The 19,337-nt window shown below is 42.2% G+C and overlaps 1 protein-coding gene across 6 annotated transcripts in view; it reads right to left on the bottom strand.

Annotated features, from left to right (window-relative positions):
* Positions 1-19,337, bottom strand: part of Me3 (malic enzyme 3, NADP(+)-dependent, mitochondrial) — a 222,076-nt gene that overhangs the window by 68,623 nt on the left and 134,116 nt on the right. The window lies entirely within an intron of this gene.

Genomic DNA, 19,337 nt, shown 5'->3' with positions numbered 1-19,337 from the left:
CATAAGATGCTTTTTTCTTCAGGACAGGAGTCTAATAATACCAATTCAAACCTAGCCTTCCAGTCTACTGTAAAAGTATTATTTATTCACTGTAAGTAAGTTGTTGTCTTGTCTGCTATCCTAGGCCTAGTTCCGGAAGCTTCTAGCCTCCATACAATCTAATCTAGGTCTAGAATGTTTCTATTCTCTGAAGCTTAAACTGAATAATCTCTAGCTCTTTCTGAACTCTGGCTGGCTGGCTCAACTCAGCTGTTCTTGCGCAAACTCCTTTCCAGACTTATTCAATCTGGCTTCTCTTTTGACTTCTTCTTTTTGCACTGCTTGGCCTCAAATTAACTCAGGCAATCTGTTCTAACCTTCCAGCTCCTTCTCCTTGTCTGGCTCATTCTGTCTTCACCTTTGTGTAGCTTGTTCTGTCTCTGCAACCTGTCTCTATACAACTGTCCTGGTAAAACTACCTCCTTCCTCTCTCTCCTCACTACCCCCTTAAGTAGCTCCCTCTTCTCTCTCTTCTCCTGAGAGTTGGGCATATCCTAGTCTGTTAAGTCTTTCTCTGATTCATTACTTTGTCCACCAGCAAGACATCACTTTCAAACATAGGTACTTCCTTCTACAAATTAACTTTAACCTTCATTGTTTGGGAGTAAAGATGTGTAGAGGGCGTGTCTGTATTCCACTCAGAGGACTTAAAGGTGTGTGGTAAGGGCTGAGCCACACTACAACTAGAAACAGTCCCACCGCCCTCCCCCAGTAAATAACATAATCTCTGTTTTGTTTTTTTGTTTTTTTATATGCTTAAAATTTATTTACAGTTAATAAGTTAAAAAGCAATACACAACCAAATTGTAAATCTCATTCATATGCACATTAAACTGTCCAGGGAAACACTTCAGTTCCATTACAAACAATTGCATTCTAGTGCACTTAAGACATAACAGTTTATCAAAAAATAGCTGAACACACCAATAAGGGAAATATTATGTATGTATGTTCATTAAAAATCACTGATAATCTCTGGTTTTACAATGAGATCAACTAATTCTGCAACAGTCTACTATGAGAATCCAGTTGTAAATGTAAGATAATAGAATACATTCAATTTAATATCTTATCACTTGATTTAGTGTGTTTAATGTTTAGACTTAAAGGACATGGAGTAGAGGTAAGAGAATATGTGGGATTCAGGAATCCCTTCTTTCTCTTTTTCACTCTAGTAGATAAGCATAAAATTTATATACTCAAGTCTTCATCATTCTAGAAATGAAACAAGATTTCTGGCTTCTGGTAGTGACACAGAATACCCTTGCTCCAAACAACCATTATAAAGTCATTCATTTATAAACAATTTATTTTACCATCATGTTTTAAATATATATCTGTGGGTCTGCAGCAATGGCATTGGCTAAATGATGTTGGAAACTGGAGGAGCATCTGCCTTTGAAAGCAGCGAGTATTCTGTGGCTCTGCAGCTTTTTGCCTGAGGGCAGTCCAATCTTCAAACAGCTTGGAGCAACAGAAAGTCACAGACTTACAGTTGAGGTGCCTGAGAACAGTTTTGGTATTAGAAAGAACATCTGGACAGTGAAGAGGGAACTCTGAAGGGAGGAAACTTCAGAGAGAATTGACTCTCAAGTCTGGGTAAAAAAATTCCCAGCCATTGACTGGCCATGAGCAAGAAGCCCAAGGAACTGAGTGGAGACATTGGTTCTTGCTGATTTGAGAAGATGGAGCTTAGAATGTGAATTCAGCTTAGTTAACTCTCATAGGACAAAAAACTGCTTTTTAGAGAAACAAATACAATCCAGCATCCATACACGTCAAGGTACTAGAGATATCCATTATGATAACCTGCTTATTTCATTTATACTTGAATTTCCAAAATTAAATGAGTGTGTGTGTGTGCGCGCGCACACACACACAGACGTGCACGCATGCATGCTCCTATACATGCCTGTCACACATGCCTGTGAAAGTCAGAGGTTGAAATCATGAATTTTCTACCTTATGTTTTGAGATAGGGTTTGAGTAGCCTGGAAGCCCAGCAAACCCCAGAGCTTCCTTGTCTCTTCCTCCCTAGTGCTAGGATGGCAGGGGCTCATTGCTGCCCTCAGCTTTTTTAAATGTAGCCTTTTAGGTTCTCACATTTGCAGAAAAGGTGCTTTTCCCACTGAGCTGTCCCTCTAACCCTCATGAAGTATTCTGAATGTCAGGCCCATACTCTGATCACTCTTTCTCCTCTCCCCAGTACTAAACTAAAATCAAATAGAACTAAAACTAAACCAAAACAAAACCCCAGCTTGCCTACAGAAACCGCCTGTTTTGATGCCTTCCATTAATTCTCCACCCACCATAGTAGCACCCTGTTACCAAACCTCCGGTGACATTCACCTCTTTGAAGGCAAATGGACACTTTTCAGCCCATCATCTCTGATTTGCTTTTTTAAAAAACGAATCATTTGTTTTTATTTTATAAGTGTTTTATCTACATGTGTGTATGTGTTCTATTTGTGTGTAGTGCTCCCAGAGGCCAGAAGAGACTGTTGGATTCTCTTGAGCCAGAGTTACAACCAGTTGAGAGCTGTCTGATGAAGATGCTGAGAACCGAACCCTAGCCTTCTGCACAAGCAGCAAGTGCTCTTAAGAGCTGTTTGTCTGTCGGTCCTCTGACTTCTTGGACAGAATTTTGACAGAATGATACTAACCCCCAACCAGCAAATGTTGGTCTTTGTGAGTGAGTCTCCTTTCTTTTTTTCCCCCCTTCTCTGACTGCTCTTATTTATGCGTTTATGCTGGTCACCCAGCCGTGTTTGTGATAACATTCCTCAAATACTTCCTGTATCTTACATTCAGTCTTCCGCTATGCAGCCTTATCAATGCCAAAGGCATTTGGACTATGAATTTCAAATATCTGAAGACAAGAATTTCTCATTTTGAGTGCTATTGACACTTTACGTTAGAGAATTCTTTGCTGTGCAGGTGAGGTTGCCCTGAACTTTGCAGCATTTTTGGCAATCTTTCTCTCCCATTATATGCCAACAGCACCTCATACTCTGCCATAGCAACAGCAGCAGCAGCAGCAGCAGCAGCAGCAGCAGCAGCAGCAGCAACAACAACAACAACAACAACAACAAAATGTCTCCAGTCATTAGCAAATATACCCAGAGGGGACAAAAATCATCATAGTCTTTGAAGGGATTGTTCTAGACCTATGTCTTAACTGCCTGTCTGACACATGTCAAAGGCACTCACATGTAACCTGTCTAAGGCCAAATTTATGATCTAGCCTTTCACCAATGTGACTTGAAGACAAGATAAAACACAGACTCATTCCTTTCATTCTCTAGCTGTCAGCCACACTGGCTTCCTTTCCAAACTCCGAGTAGCCGTGGGCCTCCTTCCTCACGTTGTTGAGGCTTTTCCTTCTGCCCAGTACCCATGTGCCTCCTCACTCTTCTGAGCTAATTCGTCCTTATTATTCTGATAATTTCCAAACCAGGGTAGAAGGCCCTTGTTATGAGCTCCATGTCCCTTAAACCTACAAGCACACATATATTAGTGTGTGGCTCCTTGCCTAATTTCCCCACATTAGATTGTAAGCATCACAAAGGCAAGGTCTGCATCTGCATTTGTTGACGCTCAGCACCAGATCCTCCTGTTTACTTCTAATACATGCTGTCTTTGAACAAGGAAAGACTCGAATCAACAGATGTTGACGATGTTCAAGTGATAAAGGAGAAGACTGTTGAATAAAATAAGGTGAGAGTTGGCACAAAGGCAATTCGCCTGGCTGCCCTGGAGGGATCCTGGGAATTGGGTGATAGTTGGTGGTGCTAGAGAGTGCAGATAAATGTGTGAAGGGTGGAGGGTGGGCCAGGGAAAAGAAACACACTGAAGATTTGGGGTACAGGGTTCTACTTTTGAAGGGGGCAGTGTAAACATCTGATTAGCTTACTCTTAAAATGTCATGGCTTCCAGGTGAAGAGTACTAGAATATATTACCCTAAACTATGCCTCTTCCACCTAGACACTATTTCGAGCTATTTCATTGTGAACTGAAGTTTTCTGGGGTAAAAAGAAGTCACACCTGTGTTCTACAAGGCTGATTAAAACTGTGATGATGGAGAGTTGGAATGTTGCCAGATTATCTTCTGCTATCTTTAGCTCTCAGTGTCTGAGCCAGCATCCTTTGATTTTTCAGATAAATGCTTTTGGAATGGATTAACAGGTCTCTTATTCTACCAGAAGCTAAGAATGCTATTAGATAATATCTGAAACCTGGAACAGATTAAAATTTTTTTCTGTGCTGTAAACTGCCTACCTGATGTTCCCACCAAAATATTTGAAGAATGCCTTGATTTATAACTTCCGTTTGCTCTGTGACTATAAAAATTTCCTGCAACTGTTGCCATGTTGAAATAAGGCATTTGAGGAACCTGAATCCATGTTCCTGGGCCATGTTCACTCATGTGGTTCCAGAATGGGAACTAGAAAAATCATTCTGAGTGAGGTCACCCAGACCCAGAAAGACATGTGGTTATGTCCTCACTTGTAAGTGGATATTAGCCATAAAGTACAGGATAATTTTGGGTCCACAGACCCAACAAAGCTAAGTAACAAGGAGGGCTCAGGGATGTGTGAATCTCACTGAGAAGGGGAAATAAAATAGACATCAAGGGTGGATGGGGGTGCTGGCTGGAAGTGGGAGTTGGGGTGAAAACAGGAAGGATCAGGTGGGTAGAGGACCGAAGGAGAGACAACTGAAATGGGGAGGCATCTCTGGGATGAGCTAGACACCTAGGGCAATGGAAACACCCAGGAATCCATGAGGGTGACCCTAAGACTCCTAGAAATGGAGGATATGGAGCTAGAAATAGCCATCTCCTGTAACCAGGCAAGACTTCCAATGGGGGGATTGGGACCCCAACCCAGCCACAAAACTTTTGACCTACAATTTGCTCTGCCTCCAAGATGTGCTGGGACAGGAATCTAGCACAATCATCACAGAGGCTTCACCCAGCAAATGATGGAAACAGATGTAGAGACCCACAACCAAACATTAGGTGGAGCTTGGGGAATCCTTCAGAAGAGGGAGTAAGGTTTGTAGGAGCCAAAGGAGCAAAGGACACCACAGAAAAACCCACAGAATCAATCTGGGTTCATAGGGGCTAACCAGGGAGCCTGCATGGGACTGACCTAGTTCCTCTGCATATATGTTACAGTTGTCTAGCTTGGTCTTCATGTGGGACTCCTAACAGTGGGAGCGCAGGCTGTCTCTGACTCTTTTGTCTGCCTTTGGGACCCTTTCTTCCAACTGAGCTGCCTTGTCTAGTCTCAATAGGAGACTACACACCTACTCTTACTGCAGCTTGATGTGCTAGGGCTGGTTGATATCCATGGGAGGATTTCCTTTTTCTGAAGGGAAAGGGAGGAGGAGGGGGTAGGGGAGGGGAGGAGGAGGGGAAACTGCAGTTGGGGTGTAAAACAAAGAAAGAAAGAAACAAACAAATATCTGTCCTCTGTATTGACAATAAGAGGGAGAAAGGGACAGGGAGACTTGAACAGTTTTACATTAAACTTTTGAGCTGATGAACTGTTAGAAGACTTGTTCATGTTTTCTTTTAAAGCATCTTTACAGGGGCTGCAGAGAACAGACTATAAAATTTCCCACTTTTGAAATTTATTAAGAGCTTTAAAAAAAGTGCATATAAACTAGAGTGAAGGAATGTCCTGGATGTAGGGTTTGAGACTTTTTTCTTTCTGTAATTCTTGCTGGTGGGGGTGGGGGGTTATGATACTATTTAATAAAAGGATTGCAGGCCAGGCAGGATTCTCAAGGGGTTGCAGGGAGAGAATGAAATCCTGAGTAATGTGTACTGTTGACATGGGCATGGGGGCACGTTAAGGACCCCAGCGCCTCAGCTCCACGGGGCTGGACAAAGTCTTTCCTGAGCAAGGCTCAGAGGGATGGCAAAGCATCCTTGAGTCTGAATGTAAATGCTGACGATATGTGCAGAAAATGTCCACTATAGCTTTCTCTCCTTGGATGATTACAGCCTGAAGACTGCTCCCCTACAGAGGTGGCTCATATAGAAAATAACTAAACCTGCCTCCTGTTCAGCTGTATGCAGCAACCATGCCTCTCTGTTCAGCTGTAGATAATGAACACGCTAGCTTCCATACTTCCATGGTGCTCCAGCTTCACCATCTACATTTTTCTGTGTTTTGTGTCTTTCATCTTTTCACTTCTTCACTGCTCCGGTTAGACCAGTGCTTGGAATCATATGGCAGGTAGGGGACTGGGGGACACCTTCATATTCAGCCTGAAAAGCATCTAGACCAGTACAGAAAGAAGCTCCTGTAAAATGCTCTCTGGAAACGACTCTCAGTTCTAGACTCTGCACTCAGGGGAAATCAACATTTCCAGCAGAACAGGTGATGGGATGGATGGCTATTCTCCACTTCTGTAAGACGTTTATTAGCTGAGGAATGCAGAAGCTTGCTGGCATTCCTCCTCAGTGGCCTCAGAGTACCTCCGTACCTTAAGAAGCCCCCTTTGCAGCCCTGCTTGGCTTCACCCCAGGAACTCAATATCCAGTAGGCACTGAGGCTGTAGCAAGCATTTAAAGCAGCACCCACAAGTGATGAGGCTGCCCTGGGAGGACTGCCAGAGGAAAGACAGCAGAGACTAGGGGTTAACGAGCCGGCTCTGCAGCCTCAGCGTCTAGCCTCCAAGCCTGGTGCTGCCAGTGCCTAGCAGCACACCTATGTACAAGTTTCTTTTCTGTTCCTTGGTCTCCTGTTCTTCACAAATCATGAGAATGAATGACTTGCCAGGAGGCATTGACTTCCACAGCTGGGTGATGGTCTAGATTAGTGTGATTAGACCATCATCCTGCTGGAGGCACAGAGGCAGGGAAGAAAGTAGGAAGGTCCAAAAAGTCCTGCCTACCTCTGAGATACACAGGCATTTCCAGGATTGGAGTGAATCACTGACTGCCAAGATGCTGGACATCCTGCAGAGCCAAGGCAACAATGGGGACCCTCATCAAGGCTGGTGGCTTCTTAGAGGGACTAAGACAGAATGCTCCTGTTCCTGGGGATGCCCGGATGAGCATCTGGGTAGAGACATTCATGGGAATCCCACTGTCAACAGCCACCAAGTGGAACAGGACAGTAATTTAACCACTTGTAATTTCTCCTAGGTTTTCCTTACTTACCTCAGGGAAGCAAATATAGAACTTGAGAGGTATGAAAAAAACGTACATAGTACTATGGCAAACTGCTGATGTATGGAGCCAATTTTTTAATGACTAGATGCCTTGCTTTACATAAAACAAACATTTCCTGAGAGGTTATGAGTTAATAAGTTTCTAAACTTAAAACCATACTGTGTATGTACTCAGGATACTGCTGTGTAAGGGAAAACTGGTGAATGGCTTGGAATTCTATGACCTCTGATGTATTAGTCTGCTTGCTGTCACTGTGACAGAATGCTTGAGATAGACAATTTATAATGGTTTTGGAGGTTTCAGTCCATAGTGGTTTGGTCCATTGCTTTCAGGCTTGTGGTGGCAAAGTAGGTCATGGTAGAAATACATGACAGTGGAAGCCCTTGCTTCATGGCAGCTGGAAGACAAAGAGGAGTGGGCTATGGTTCCCAAATCCTCTCCAAGGGTATGGACCAAGCCACCTGTCTTCTTCCAGTAGGTTCTATCTCCTAAAGATGCCACTAACTCTCCACAGCACTGAAGACAGAAAGAAAGGTGCCTGGGACTGTGGGGTTTGTTTCAGATCTAAACTATAGCAACTTACTCATGGTGTCCCCAAGTTTGGCTTTTTCCTTCTGCAGTTCCTAGAAACAGAGCTTAGACACCCCTAGCTAATGTGTGGCCATCTGTGTGCACAGGGTTGACCTAAGATGATATGGTGGCAGGGCTCCTCTTTCCTGGAGCTTTGGAGTAAGGGTGAAGAGAGAGAAAGGAATCAACCCATGTTTAAAAAAACTTTCACTGAGCACCTAAGCTATTCTTCCACATAATCAACTGGACCTGAAAGGCATATTTGTTGTGGGCTGTTCATCTTGCCACAAAGCAGAAAGTCTTCCTGCTACAGTATATTGAAGAAATTGCTTCTTTTCTATTCTATTCTAGCAAGAACATTGTGTGCAACCTCTTCCAGGCACAAGGATTTGCTGGAAGGAAGCACAGCCTGGTAGCTCTTCTGGTGAATAAGCAAAATAGAAGTGGACACAAGAGAACACACCTCATCTAAGGGCTGGTGTGAGTTTACCTCCTTCACCTTCTCCCTTTGCTACAGCAATGCACACAGTTCTAGATAAAGCTACTTCACTAGCCTGGAGCTGGAATGAGGGAGACACAGAACATAGCTCTAGGTGGTTATTGGTGTGTGTGTGTGTGTGTGTGTGTGTGTGTGTGTGTGTGTGTGTAGAAGCACAACATGAAGCACAGAATAAAGCTTATTTTAAAGAATATATATATATATATATATATATATATATATATATATATATATATATTCTATGTATGATTCTATGTGTACATGCATGTAGCCACAGAGTTCAGAAGAGGACATAAGATCCCTTGGAGCTGAATTTACAGGTGTTTGTGAACCTCCTGATGTTGATAATTAAGACTTGAATCCATCCTAGTGAATGAGCAGCAATAGTTCTTATTTGTTTTAGAAATGTTTGGTTTCTTTTAAAAATTCTTCTCTCATACATAACATTCCTACTGCAGTTTCCTCTCCTTCCACTGCTCCCCCTTCTCTGAACCCTCATATCCCCTTTCCCTCCAGATCCACTTCTCCCGTTTCCCTTCAGAAAAGAGCAGACCTCCCAGGGATATCAAACAAACACAGCACCAGTTACAACAAGACTAGGCACAAGTCCTCATATCAAGGGCAGATGAGGTAACCCAGCAGGAGGAAAAGAGTCCCAAGAGCAGGAGAAAGAGTCAGAGACATCTTCCACTCCCACAGTTAAGAGTCCCACAGGAACACCAAGCTACACAACCATAACATATATGCAGAGGACCTAGGACAGTCCCATGGAGGTTTTGTGACTGCTGCTTTGGTCTCTGTGAACCCTTATGAGCCCTGCTTGGTTGATTCTGTGTTCCCACGGTGTCCTAAACCCCTCCGGCTCCTACAATTCTTTCTTTTCTTCTTCCATGGGGCTCTCCAAGTTACACCTAATGTTTTGCTGTGGATGTCTGAATCTGCTCCATCCAGTTACTGGATGAATCCTCTCTGACGACCATTGGGCTAGGCACCAATTTGTTCTTCTGGCTGGCCAATAAACATTGTTTTAAGCATTGAGATTTTAGAATTATTTGTTTAATAACATGACATGACCATGGTTCTCTCTGCCGAACAACTTTTTGTTTTTTACAGGGATATCTCATATATAAAGCAAAACTTGACACTTTGGTGAAAGCAGAAGTGAGGGCCACACCTTTTTGAAGGAGTTCTCATTTTCTTCTTCCCCAGCTAGAGCTGAAAATGACAGCCTACATTACTGGAAATATGCTATGGGAGCAAATGATGGTTATGGAATTAGATTTCAAATGTGCATCTCATTTGACTAGACTGTTTGATGTTTAATGAGGCTTGGGCTGCATCTGTTTTATTCATAGCTGTAAAACTGTAGCCTGGCATGGTGCCATGCACACAACAGGTATTCTGCACAGTATATGAATTAGGGATGATGAGTGATGCAGGATGCAGGGCTGGAATGAGACAAAGCTAGACTCAGTTACAAACTGAGCACATAAACTTACTATCTCTAGATGGTCTTGTGAACATCTAAGCCATGGACATTGTGTGAGCTGGACTTAAATGTTAAAATCCGAACCCTCTGTACCGGTGACCTTATTTAGAGATGGTGTCTTTGTGGAATAGTCAATTAAGATGGTATCATTTGGTGGGGCCTTATTTAGAAGAGTTCTGGCCTTATTAGAAGGAAAGACAATGCCAGACAGAGGGAAGACTGGACATGCAGAGGTGGAAGCGGAGATTGGCCCCTATGTCTGTAAGGCATGGAAAGCAAAGGTTTGCCAGTAAACACTAGAGGCCTGGAAGGGCAGGGGAATGCTGTCCTCCAACACTCAAAGAGAACAGGACCCTGATTTCAGAAGTCCTGTTGTCCCAAGCCACTTAGCCTGTGATAACTTATTCCAACAAAACCTAGGACTTGAAGAAGCCAAGTTTCCAAATTTTTGTATTCTAGCCCTGAATAGTGGTCATCACAATTCCTTCTCCACATGGTTCCCAATTTTAAATTAAAAAAATTTCATTATTATTTTTCATTTTTTAATTTTTACTTCTTGTTAAGTTAGTCCTTTGATAATTTAATAGACAGTTTTGACACATTCTGGTTACTCTCTTCCCCTACCCTTTCTTATCTCCTCAAACATTTGTCAAGACTCACCCCCCTCCCTAATCTGTCCCTTTCCCAGATTAATGACTTTTGGTTTACTGTGTGACTCAATTGGCCTAATCTGTACAATCATCAGATGAATATCTGTTGGCTCATGGTAGGGTCACCAGTGGGTACACAACCAATGGCAATGACTGTCCTTTCCTTGAATCTGCTAGAAGGAAACAGTTCAGCCATGATAGGTAGGGCATGCTGAGTCTCTCTTCTCTGCTCTTGTCTGGTTGCTAATGTGTCCATTCTTGTGCAATCATCTACAGTTGCTGAGAGCTCATGATTGCAGTGGCTATGTATTGCCCAGTAGAAGGCATTTTACAGTTCATTTCCCTATCTTCTGGCTCTTATAGCACAATATTCTCTGAGTCTTGGAGGGGTGATATAGGTACCTTGTTTAGGGCTAAGCACTCCACTTTTTATTTATTTATGCTTAGCACCTTGTGAACTCATAGGTCTCTGTCTTCATCACACTTCATGAAATAGAGGAGAGGCTGCTCTGATTAAGGTCAAGAGTGATAACTGTTTGGCGTTAGTTGCCAAGTTGGCCTTGGTGAAATTTCCTGGCATGGCATGAGTAGTGCCAAAGTGAGCTTGTGCAGTCTAGGCTGGCCTCTAATAAACTTATTATGTAGTTGAGGATGACCTAGAATTCCTGATTCTCCTACCTTTCCCCACAGTGTGCTGGGATTACAGATGTTATGATGCTAGGGAACAAATCCAGGATTTCATAGATGCTAGTACTCTGCCAACTAAGCTAGATCTGTTAGAGTTTCCTGAGGGTAAATGCAGGTGAAGTTTCCCCCATCTATGGAGGCCTGTGAGTTACATCTTTGTCTCCAGTTTCCATCAGGAGGCAGGAAAATTTTCTTGACGTTGAGAATTCAATTACATTGGAGAGAAAGCAAAACAAAGATAGTGTTCACTCTTGAGAATGTTATTTTTTTTTTTTGAGAAAAAGTCTCTTAACCCTTATCTTGAGGTTTTGCAAGGGAATGACCCTTACACAGGTCCTAAAATAGACTTGGAAATAAATGACAACCCCAAACAACAAAACCCATTGAAATCCATAGCATTCATTTAGACTTCTTGGCACTGAGTCCAACACAAAAGGAAGACTTAATTAAAACAGGGTCAATTGCATCAGGCAAACCTCTGCAGTGGGCTCAGGAGGAGGGACCTGCACTTTCAACTCCATAACAAAGACTCATTGTTGACAGAAAACCACCATTCCACACATTTTTGGCTGGAAGGCAGCCTGTCCTCTGAAAAATCCACAAGAAGCTATTTTTAAAGCCCATTAGCACTTTGTTAAAGTCAGCTGCATACAGGAGAAACAATCTAAGACACGTAGGAACGGGATCTGCAAACCCTGAACCCATTGGGGACTCTGCAGACCAGATACCTACAGATTGTGAAGGGAAGACAAGACCCATGGTGTGTGCGACTTGGCTGCAGTGGGAGACAGGGTGCCTACAGACAGGGCAGGTGTCAGTGGGGGGTCACTCACACTCCATTGTTGGTTGTACTTTCACTCTTGAGGAACAGTTTATTTAAGCACCCTGAAGCGCCATAGCTTATTTCCTGTACCCTGGACTGCCCATCCTGTTTGGAGTCCACTTCCCTCTGAGGTGGGACTTTACAAAGGAAGTAGATGGGTGTGTTCCCATCCCCACCCAATGGAGGGCCCCTTTCCTTCTGACCTTCTTAGATGACAGTGAACAGTGAGTGAACTTGTTTTGGGTGTGAGGCTTAAAGTCACAGGCAATGATTTTTATCTAAGTGACACCAGAGACTGGGCCTTGGAGTGGGTAGGAATTATCTTGAACTCGCACACTTAAGGTTAATCATTACCTTTAGCTGGCATGGCTTCATGTAGTATGGTTTGTGGGAAGCATAATACTGGGCACATGGGATGCAAGGACAAATGTATTTGTCTCTGGTCCAGAGGGCATTCTAATTTAGGATCAGAAAAAAAATATAGCATAATAGAGTAAATAATGAAGTCATTATTGGAGGGTTAAAGATAAGCGTAGAATACTGGAACAGCTAAATCTCAGCGTGAAAAGGTGGAGTTGACTCAGAAAGCCAATTGGCCATTTCTTTTCCTGTTTCTCCTCCTGGCTGCTATAGAATAGGTTTCCTTAAGTAGATTCAGCATTACAAAAAGAGCCATAGTGCCGCCCGCTTCCAGTGATTCCCAGGGGTGTGGACTTATGCAACTGTATAAGCACAGTATTCCGTTAGGTGGCCAGTCTCTTTTTCTCCTTCCTTGAATGTGGGTCTGGAGCAGTGAAGACAGGGCAGGAGAGATTTCCCACCAGCCATAGGCTTGTGAGATTATTGGACCTTTCTCAATCTGTTTCCCCATCTGCAAAATGAAAGCAGTAGATCGATCACATAACTACTAAAACTCTATGGCTAACTGTCTACAATCTATCAGGGCTCACATAGGTCCCTGGAACCATTGTAATAACTTGGATTTGAAGCCAGACAGACTTGGATTTTAACCTCAGATCCAGTGCAACCTGGATTGTTCATCTCTAGAATGAAGCTGGAGTCATTAAATCCACCTTGTTCGATTAAGGATATCCATGCACATCAACACAGCACCATAGCAAAACAGCTTCTTCTTTTCTTCTTCTTCTTCTTCTTCTTCTTCTTCTTCTTCTTCTTCTTCTTCTTCTTCTTCTTCTTCTTCTTCTTCTTCTTCTTTTTCTTCCTCCTCCTTCTTCTTCTTCCTTCTTCTTCTTCTTCTTCTTCTTCTTCTTCTTCTTCTTCTTCTTCTTCTTCTTCTTCTTCTTCCTCCTCCTCCTCCTCCTCCTCCTCCTCCTCCTCCTCCTCCTCCTTCTTCTTCTTCTTCTTCGTCTTCTTCTTCTTCTTCTTTTTATTAGATATTTTCTTTATATACATTTCAAATGCTATCCCAAAAGTTCCCTATACCCTCCCTCTGCCCTGCTCCCCTACCCAACCACTCCCACTTCTTGGCCCTGGCGTTCCCCTGTACTGGGGCATAAAAAGTTTGCAATAACAAGGGGCCTCTCTTCCCTGTGATGGCTGACTAGGCCATCTTCTGCTACATATGCAGCTAGAGATAAGAGCTCTGGGGGTACTGGTTAGTTCATATTGTTGTTCCACCTATAGGGTTGCAGACCCCTTCAGCTCCTTGGGTGCTTTCTCTAGCTTTTCCATTGGGGGCCCTGTGTTCCATCTTATAGATGACTGTGAGCATCCACTTCTGTATTTGCCAGGCACTGGCATAGCCTCATACGAGACAGCTATAACAGGGTCCCTTCAGCAAAATCTTTCTGGCATATGCAATAATGTCTGGGTTTGGTGGCTGATTATGGGATGGATCCCCGGGTTGGGTAGTCTCTGGATAGTCCATCCTTTCATCTTAACTCCAAATTTTTGTCTCTGTAACTCATTTCATGGGTATTTTGTTCCCTATTCTAAGGAGGAATGAAGTATCCATTCATTGGTCTTCCCTCTTCTTGATTTTCTTGTGGCAAAACAGCTTCTTGATACGTTTCAAGTTGTGCTAGACAAGCTTGTCAGAAGAGTATAGGTCAGATCCCCCCAGAGACATTGAATTTCCTGTCTCTGCTCAGAGATGGGGTGACTGCATATTCTGGTTTCTGTTTGTCTTGATACAATTATGATTTGCTTTTTCCTTTTCACTCGAAAAACTTGCTGATCTGCAGATTTAGTGCATTACATTCATTTGGATGCCAACTAAAGAAATTCAAGGCTTTTTTGTTTGTTTGTTTCAATTTTTATTATCGTTGAGGGGTGGTGGTGCTCATGTGGAGGTCACAAGGCAACTTTTGTGGAGTCTGTTCTCTCTTTTCACCCTTGTGTGGGCTCTGGGGCTCAAACTCAGGTTGCCAGGCTTTTGCAGTTGGCACCTTTACCTACTGAGATGTCGTTGCCAATCCCACCCCCAGCTTGTTGTTGTTGTTTTTTAAAGCTCATTCTTTTGGCTGTATTGTTTGAATTCTTTCCCATATAGTTCTTAAGATCCAAATAATAAGGGGCTGGAAATATGTCTTGGTGACTAAGATGTTGGTTGTTGTTCTAGGGCAATGAATGGTTCTCAACCTTCTTAATGCTGTGTCCCTTTAATACAGTTCCTTGTGTTGTGGTGACCTCCAACCATAGAATTATTTTGTTGTTCCTAAGTGCTTGCTGCACAGACAGGAGGTCCTGATGTGGATCCCCAGCATTAAGTTCTGTAGAAGCTGGCATGGCCATGCACATCTGCAACCCTAGTGCAGAGTCAAGCAGCTCCTGAAGCTTTGCCTGCCAGCTGCATGGCCAAATTGCTGAGCTCCAGGTCCAGTGAAGGAGACTGTCTTACAAATTAGGTAGCGACAACTGAGGAAGACAGCCGATGTCAACATTTGACATCTACATGTACCCAAATACACACACACACACTCACACACACATACACACATACACACTCACACACACATACATGCACATACACAGGCACATGTGTGTGGAAACACGCACACATACACACACTCAAACACACATGCATGTAGGCACACTCATGCATTCATTCGTGCATGCAGGCAGGCACATGTGCATACACACAAACAAACATACACACACACATGCACACATGCATGAATACAGGCACACATGTGCACACAAACAAACACCCCCCACAATCCCTACACTCACACCTAAATGAATAACAACCAAAAGGAGTCAGAGTAGTATAGAAAAGCAGGCAAGAAGCCACTCTGCCTCCTGTATCTGGCTGATGTCTAGATTACAGCCTTCTTTTGACAGAAAGAAAAAAAAATGTAAGAAGTTTGGTTTTTTTGTTTTGTTTTTATTCATTTTTGGCCTTCCTGGATTTTGCAAATGTAATATATTGCTCTAACCTCTTTGTTGATTATGAGATGGATTTGGCAGCCGAAATTTGCTGAGCCGAATTCCTCGGGTTGGGGAAGAATGTCTCCATGCAAATTCTTTGAATAAGAAGGATCTGAGGAGGTAGGGAAGGTATGCAAACTGAACAAGCACAGGTTTTCTTAAAAAGCCTGAACACAGAGGGAAGCCAGGAAGGACTGTCCTGTGTGTCTGTCACACCACGTGCCTCCTCTGTGGGCAGGAGGGAGGGAAGGCCACACAGATGGCAGACACTGTAGGCCACGTAGAAAATGAGCGTGGAATCTGACAGTGCCAACTCTGTTGCTCACAGATGATTCCAATTAGACCAGAGAAGGTTAATGTAGTTTCAACCATTACTTGAAATACTAAAATACGCCAAGGAACCCAGAGAGAGTGGGTACAAAAGAGTTCCTTTTTCTATCGCAATATTGACTCTTCCAGAAATAATAATCACTGATCCAGGCCCCCTTTATTCTGAGAAGTCACACTTTATACTGTTTGCTTTCTTTCCTGGCTATGAACGTGGCAAAAGCTCACACATGCCTCCACTTTATAAAATAAACTCCTTGCTGCCTCCTTCCAGGCTGCTGGTTAATCTGAGTCTCTGGGAAGCAAGGTTTCTAAGTATTCTAAGTCAAACTTTTGATATTCGAAGCAAATACTCATCAACTCATGATTCTGACACTGCTGTCTTCCTGACTCAGATGCAGCCAGTGAGTCATTTGTTTACAGATCCGTGCAAGATGGAGAAAAACATCCTCTCTGCTTGCTTTTCCAAAACAAGTTGAAGAAGTACTCACACATACCTTTTCCCACTCAGTCATAAATCTCTGCAGCTTCTAGGCACTCGCCAGCCTGTGGAGACGCCCTGAAACAACAGGCCCCCACACAAAGGCTGTAAAAGCCCCAATCCATTTCATGCAAGAATTTATGAGACAATTGTAAAGGTAGGCGTTAGAGGCTTATCTTAAAGCAATTTGTAAGCGGAAGCCCCTACCTACCCTCTTTCATTTATCATACAAGCATTTCTGGGGCTGTCACTGCAAATTAGTCATGAAATCTGGAATTTAATAAGAGAGAGTGGAACACAGTTTCAAGAGGACAAAAGTTCACTGGGAACACATCCACTTGAATCCTAAAGACCTTACTCACCAGAAGCAAATGTAAGAGACAGCAAAGTGCCTGGAACTATCGTCTCAAGAACCCTACTCATCTGATGGGGTTAATCAGAAAGGACGTATTTGACCCAATTTGTTGTTTTGACCAAGTTTAGCCTTGAAACTATAAATATCATTAAAGGAGGAAATCCCAGCACCTTCAGGTCAGACAGGCCAATGCCCTATTAGCAAAATGGTAGTAGTCCTTACCCATTGCCAGTTATATTTAAATGTAAATGGAGTAAATCTGTTAACCAAAAATTATAGAATTGCTGAATGAATAAGAATAGAGAAATCAGATATATACTTCCTATGAAAGCTCACTGTACTTGTAAGGAAACAAGCTGAAACTGAGAATATAAAAAAAAAATTCCATGTAAATGAAAATCAAAAAGGCATGGTGTTTATACTTACATCAGAAAAAGTAGACTATAAATCAAAAATTATGCAAAAGAGATAAAGGAGATTATTATATCATGATGAGAAAGGAATCAATTAATCAAGAATGCTTAATGATTATCATCTCCAAATTGGAATTAATGAATAAATTCAATAAGGTCAAAGAATAAAAAACAATTATAAAATCAGTGATGTTTCCATAAATAACAATGAACTATGTAGAAAAAGAAATTAGGAACAGTCCTATTTGGGACAGTTGTATAAACAGTTTCAGCTGGGCGTTTGATGCTCACCTGCACTCCACAGCTGGGGAAGTGGAGGCAGGGGGATCAAGAGTTTGAAGCCTAAACTACACAGGGACTGCAAGGGCAGCCTGGACCATACAGCATGATGAAATGAAACAAATAACAACCTTGGATTAAATGGTAACCAACCAGGGAAAGGATAAATATAAAGAATGTTGATGTGACACAAATAGTCTGAATAAACAGCATAGTCACTGAATTTTCCATAAGTAAAGTTATTTTGTATAATTCTTATTTCATATAAACTAACTTACAGAAGTCTCCACATCATCGGTTACCATCAGTGGAAGAATGTTGGAACCAGGGTTACACAACAGTGAACCTTTTCTAAACTATGCATGAGCAAGCTAAATGTTCTTAAACTTACGTGTTTTTTTTTGTTTTTGTTTTTGTTTTTGTTTTTTTTCTGTTAGAGTATCTTAGGTCTACACAGCTAAATTTCAGATTCATCACTGGAAAATATCAAATGTCATTGTAATTTTCATCTGCTTAGGAGGCTACTATGAAAAGTTCACATCATTATGTTAGGAGACACAGCAGGCCCACTCTTTTGTTTCTTTAGGCTTGTTTAATTTATAAATTATATCAATAATTATTTCCTAAACCCTCTATGGAAACACTTGAGATATTCATTTCAGTGAGTGGAACAGACAAAATCTCATTCTCATAGAAACTACATTCTTTGCCCTTCCATTCAATTTCATCATAATAGCCATTAAAGAAAGAAAAAAAAATTACAAAGATGACAACACAGCTTTCTGCACGCAGGGCAGAGAGAGACAGTGCTGACCTGTAGTGAGCCACTGGGTTATGGTATAGTGGTTTCTACAGCAGAAAATTATCAGAGGGCACCATGCACAGACTCAGAACAAGCATCAAAGCAGGCACTCTGCAAAGGAACTGGGACGATGGACACTGACGTACTGGTGAGAGGTGGATTTGCAGAGACTTCCTTGGAAAAAAGAAGAGAGGGCAGTGGGCATAGAAAACTTCTGTGGGTTTTCATCAGTTAAAAAGATATACAGTAGAAGGCAAGATTAAAAGAAAAAAGAACTTGTTATTGATCACCTGGTAATCAAACCCTGCTTTTGTTTTGCTTTTAAACTTAGGCTTAAATAGAAAATAGTCATGATTTTCCCTAAGTCGTCCCACGAGGTGACAGCCATGGAGTGGGCTCTCTGTCCTGTGCTGTCCCCAAACAGTGTTTATAGTATTCACTCCACAAGCAGCAGGATGGGCTGGGGCTCATTTTAGAATAGAGACTCTTGGGCTCCTCTTCTGTTACAATGGATCAGATTTTGAAAGAGGAGACTGGAATGTGTTATTTTCTATAAGTTGCTTCTTAGGAAATTTTAAAACAGGCTTGGGTCATTTACTCTCAAGAACCTTGCTGGCTTGATTATAAAAATTTGTTAATTGCTCAGACTCCTTTCTGTTTTTCTTCTACAATTACTTGAATTTAAACTCTTTACACTTTCTTTGACTAGAGAAATGCCCCCCCCCTCCGTTCTTCACTCCGGGACACCCCCACCTCTATCCTTATTGAATCTGATGAGGGTCATTCTAGTTCCATCTATTCTTCCAATAAGTAAAAAGGTCACCATGGCAACTTCACATGTATGCTTTCTGCTTGGCTGCACATGAGAGGCACTGATTGGCTCACCCGGGGTCCATCCTGTACTGGGAGACAAGGGCAATTTCTTGAAGCTCATTTGTGATGAGCACTGGACATTGTTACTAGCCCTCCAAAACCAAAGGTTCAGGACATGTGGGTCATGATCTCATCCCACTCCAGCTGTTTATTTCTCTCCAACTGGTAGACCTAGATTTGTGGACCACATTATTTTGCAAACAATGAACAAAGTCTATTCATTAATTATCCTCGTAACATAGAAACTCTTTGTGGTTACTGTAATGTCTTTTTCCTAGTGCTTAAATATAACTAAGTTGAGGAAACACTTAGAGAAAGTTTACTGTGTTCTGTGTAAATATTCTTGCTGAAATTTCTTAAATGAATCAAGCCAAAGTTTACATAAATGTTAAGCAAATTTAAGACTGCATTATTCAAAGTTAGTTATAGCTCTTGGTATTTAAGGAGTCATTGATAAAAAATGACTCATA

Source organism: Mus musculus, chromosome 7 (genome assembly GCF_000001635.26).
Source record: "Mus musculus strain C57BL/6J chromosome 7, GRCm38.p6 C57BL/6J".
NCBI classification, from domain to species: domain Eukaryota; kingdom Metazoa; phylum Chordata; class Mammalia; order Rodentia; family Muridae; genus Mus; species Mus musculus.
Note: the sequence above shows the minus strand (reverse complement) of the source record. Positions and strands in the feature narration are given on the sequence as shown.